Genomic DNA, 5,563 nt, shown 5'->3' on the forward strand with positions numbered 1-5,563 from the left:
TAACCCTAACCCTAACCCTAACCCTAACCCCAACCCCTAACCATAACCCTAATGACAAGCCCTAACCCTAATTCTAACCCTAACCCCTAACCCTAACCCATATCCCAAACTCTAACCCTAACCCTGAACCCCAGCCCTAACTCTACCCTTAACCCTAACCCTAACCCTAACGCTAACCCTAACCGTAACCCTAAGCCCTAACCCTAACCCTAAACCTAACCCTAAAATGAAACCCTAACCCGATCCCTAACCCTAAACCCAAACCATAATCCTAACCCCAACCCTATCCCTAACCCTAACGATAACCCTAAGCCTAACCCTAACCCTAACCTTAAACCTAACCCCTGCCCCTAACCATAAACCTAATGATAAGCCCTAACCCTAATGTTAACCCTAACCCTAAACCTAACCCTCACCGTAACACTAAGCCCTAACCCTAACCCTAACCCTAAACTTAATCACAAACACCTATAACTGATGTAAATGAGCAATATCAGGGCAGCAAGTCAGGTTCTTTAAATCCTTGCTTTCTCTCTTCCGTTCTCTCTTCTTGCTTTCTCTCTTCCGTTCGAGGAGATTTCCGTTCGAGGAAGCTTTAGCTAGTTTTATTATATTGTCTGTCTTAGGAGGAACAGCCACTTCTACTTTCCGCTTTGTCTTGTCAATTTTTGCTTTTGGCTTATCCTTCTCTTTTTTCTCCTTTTCAGACATCGGTTTGAAAACAATAGAATCTGCTTCCATAGGCTCATCTCTCACAGGGGTGGCATCATCTCTGCTTGGGACCATGAACAGGGAGTCCATTTTAACGTCTTCTGCTGGAACTGGCTCTCTTGGTTTTCTCGCACCTGCTAACAACTCAGCATTGGGAAATCCTTCATCCTCATCCCTTTTTCTTCTCTTTTTATGCTTATTTCCTTGGCCATCTCCCAGTGGATTTTTCACCTCCTTCTCTTTTGATTTGGTAGGATCCTTGATGCCATGGCTCTCTCTTTCAGAAGGTTTTTCAGGGTAATTTCCAGCTCTATTGTGATTTTGGGGGCTCTGCCAAGCAGGATAATCCTCCCTACGTCCCCGAGCATACGGTGAATTCTCTTGTCTGGTCCCAGGTGGACCAAACCTACCTGGAGAAAAGTTCTCTCTGTTTTGATCGAGCGCCAACAGCATAGCCCTTGTAAAACTTTCCATGCCATTCTCTGTAGTTCCTTTCCCATTCCCTGTACCTTGCCTTTTCAAATGGATCTCTAAAGTCAAGAGATCTGCCATAGTAAGCTTTCAGATCATATGGTGGAACTTCTCTGTATCTGTTAAAATACTCCCTTCCTCCTTCCCCTTGAGGTATAGTCTGTTTAGTGGGAGACTGGCCTCTAAATGCTGGAGACCTTGACCGTGAATGGCATCTTCTGTATGGGGGTGACCTTGACCTAGAACGATAGTTACGCCTCTTCCCTTTGCCTCCTCTTGGATACGGCAGCAATCGCGCGTAGGAACGAGAATGGGAAGGACTAAATGATGGAGAGTAGGAGCGAGTGCGGGAAGAACCTGATCTTGATGTGGAGCAGGTAGACGAACTTGTAGAGTAAGGTGAAGCACTATAAGGAGACTTGGACCTGGAAAAAACCACAACACACAAAAAAAGAAATGAAGTTAATTCAAAACAGTCATTCTCCCCAATGTTTTTCCTCCCAAATTTGGTTTGGGTTTTTTCTCCTCTCCATACGCTTATGTCAAAGCTTCCTTCAGCTGCTGACATAATGCTACTGCAAATTGAGGAATTTGATAAAATTTTTCAATTCCATTTGTCTTGTTTTAGTTATGCATGTTTACTACCTGCAACGAAAAATTCTATTGGAAAAAACACTGTCATTTTTCCTTATGTCAGATGCACTTTGGTGTAACTGCAGTCCGATATGCTGTTGAAATACAAACATGAAAAACAAGGCAACTTCATTGAGCCAAGTACTTCCTCCTCTTTAAGTCTCCGTTGTTCTCTGTAAAACTCCTCCCTAGATAAGGGAGGCCAATGGCATCCTGCCAACATAAGCATTTTTCTCCCTGCTTTCTGTTCATTAGAGACTACGCTCATTTCCTGATCCTCATACTTGCCTTCCACATCCTCACCCCCAACAGTTCATTCAGTCTTCTCTCCTTATACTCGGCTTTGCACCTGTGGATGGAGGCTGCCCACACTTGAAAGAGACTCCCATCTCCCGTGGGCCAAGTGCCCACTGCTCCTCTGCCACTCCTTGGTACACTTAATACATCACACTTCTGATCTTCCAAGTACTGCACAGATATTAACTAACCTTCTCTGGAACTTCTTTTAACTTCTTCCACATACGCTTCCTATGTTGTTGCCTCATCATGAGGTATTTGGCCTGGTCCTGTCCCTGAATTGTTGTTTCCTTGCTGACTGAATTGGAGATATCAGACAACCTGTGGGATGGATCCTGGTTTTTCTTTTGATTTACCTTTAAGATTTTATAAACACAATGCACTCTTACAATCTATCTATAACAAACATATAGCAAAAGGAAGGACTAGCTTGACGCTGCAGTAATAGGTAAAACAGACTCCTCTCTCTCCAACTGAGAGAAAGCGTCTTGGCTATGTGAGATGACGAAATTGAAGAAATTCAAAATTGTCATAAAAGAACAGTGTTGACTTTTCCAACCAGTTGCTCGTTCAGTATCAACTAAGTTGTTAAAAAAAGAATGTTGGAGGCTGATTCCTATTGGGAAATCAATTTCTTCAGCCCTATTCAGCCAGTAATGGAAAAGGTGGCTTTCCATCTGATCCTTTAATTATCTTTAATTTTTATAGGTAATTATGGTTTCCTCAAAAAGCGTTCATTTTTCAGAGTCCTGTTTTCAGTCATGTACCGGAGTTTTATTTTAAATAACCTTAGTGGAAGCACAGATGCCCTTTGTAAAAGCCAATTCAAATGAAGCCATTTAAAAATTAATTACCACTTGGATTCTCCACAACTATCTGTGCATACTTGCTTCATTATAAATCAGCTGTTGTATAAGTTATGCGTTATACAGCCTCTTTTAACAGGTGACAGGTAGTCATCTATTGAATTTCTGTAGAATACTTACACTTCCCAGCCTGGTCTGCCACCTGCTGAGCGAACTGGACTGGCTCTCATTGGATGACCTTTTGGAGCGGGGAGAGGAAAAAGAAAGAAATCCCATTCAGTTCCTCTGAAGGTAATTTTTTTAAAGAAATTCTGAAGTTACAGTTACTTACCAGTTGTGGGTATTGCTTGTCCTTGGGGGCCCAGAAGACTTGGTAATGCTGGTTGTCTTTGTACGGGAACCTGATAGACATCTCAAAAAACCATTAGTAGGCTTGAGTTCTGAAGGTTTTAACCAACTCTCCCGTGGAGAAGAATGTGGATTAAATGCCGAACTATCCGTTTGTTGCAGACCACAGTAAGTCACCAGAGTTGGCTATATCATTTTCTATGAGAGAAATGAATCCCACCTCTCCTTTGCCAGAGGGTAAATGTAAATTGCAGGCTCAGGGTAAAGTTCGTCTCCGAGTAACTACATTTTATAAATGGAAGAAGTCTATGTTACAGCTCCTACAAAACGAGATCCATGACAGAAACACAGAAGTGCTACCAAGTGCATTTTAAAACAGCCACTCGTGTCAGCACACAGCAGTATTTTCTTAGTTTATAGCAACAGGAAAATTTCAGTCTGTTTCACACATGGGATTTGATAAAAGTCAGAGGGGGCGGAAATCTCAGTCCAACAGCTACTTGTTAAATTTTGCAAGAAGCCTTTGAAACATAAACCAAAAGCAAAACGAGCTTTCAGAGAGAACGACTCCACTGCAAACACTACTGAAATGTTTTGCAGAAATACAGATTCTTAGCATACCACACGTTTAACCAACTTCCAGGGGCATGAACAGTAGGACCACCCTATTTTAATATTCAAAAGTATCACAGATTCTATGGTTAAGCACAATGACAGTGCTTCCTGCCCCGTAATTACAGATGCTGGCCAACTTGGTTGCATAGCCATTCAGACATGCACGCACGGTTTCTCTCACTCACTTTTTGGCCAGTCCAATTAATTCCATACTTACGCATTAATAGTTGGTATTGCATATTTTCCAGTGTTTGTCAGCATAGCACCCTTTGTATTGGGGTCTTTCACCTCCATCATGAAACTCCTTGGAATTCCTGTGCTCTTTAATTCTGGGAACAGGCTCAACATTTTTGTCCTGTTAAGAAAAGAAATGCAGACATATCTCCTTTTAAGACCCACACTTAAAATGACATTTCAATGATTATTTTAAGCAGCAAAAGCCTTTAATCCTCTCCTTTTACCTAGCATAAGGGTTGCTCGACTAAAATACTTATTTTCCTAAATGAATATAGCCAGGATGTTCCAAAGGCTTGAGCAGTGTTTTGAACTCATTCCATTCTTTGGCTTAAGTTCAGGTTCTTTAAGGGTGAAATATCCCTTAGCTCACCATCCACTCAGAAAAGAGATACAAACCCGCTCCTCCTCCAAAGCGCAATTCAGAGCACAAATATTCAATAGATGGGCTCAACAGAAACATCTTGGTTTTACATGAAATACTAAAAACTGTGAACTGTCATTAAACAGAGTTAAAACCAGAAACATTTCCAGTAATATTGAAATATATAAAAATATGCACGAAACTTCACAGAGCAAGATCTGTGGACATACTTAATGTCTATGGCCTAGAAAAAAGAAAAGTTTACATTTATAATGCCAGGTTTCCCTTGGATTTTGAAGGGCTTTGCAACATTGCCCTATGAACCTCTGTCTTTCACCCCAAGAGAAACAATTCGTAATATGAGTAGTCATGGATTTGTTACGTAACTGCCAAGGTAAAAAAATGAAAAGCTAAGGAACGCCAGAAGTCCCCCACAGTCTTACCCCATTTGTTGGGCAGTTCTTTATGTAGTCGCCAGGTTTTCCGCAACGAAAGCAAGCGTATGATGGTGGAGGTGGACCCCAGGGTTTCTTCATGTAACTAAAAGGGTTTGGGGCAAAGAAGAAAAAGGTATGCACGTGTCTCTCTCGTTAAAACAAACTTCTCTACAATTTTTCCATAATCTTCAAAGAACAGATTTGACATTATCAACACTTACTTGATTGGATCATATTCCTGGCAAGACTGTAGCATCATAGCTTTTATTTTATCTTCTTCGGAAGCATTGGCTTCAGCCAGATTGGCAGTCTGTTTAACAGGTAATTATTTGACACATACATTAGAAACACATTTAAGCCCACACTGCCAAAGAGAACACCACTCACCCAACCCTGTAAAGAGCAGCACAACGCCAGCTGAGGTTGCATGAAAACAGCTGCTTATATGAAACAGAGTTGTCCAAAAGATGTTCTGGGGAGTCCTTACATCATTACAGGCTGTTTATGTGCCTGTTAACCTACTTGAAAAGAGCATTCCTGGGCACTCCAAACCTTAGGCTCTTCATGTTCCCTCCCACTAACTTCTTCATGGGAAGCAATTTAACTACAATAAGCAAAACCTGCAGTTTTTTCCAGCTGACCGTGTC

The sequence above is a fragment of the Calonectris borealis genome, chromosome 24 (assembly GCF_964195595.1).
Source record: "Calonectris borealis chromosome 24, bCalBor7.hap1.2, whole genome shotgun sequence".
NCBI classification, from domain to species: Eukaryota; Metazoa; Chordata; class Aves; order Procellariiformes; family Procellariidae; genus Calonectris; species Calonectris borealis.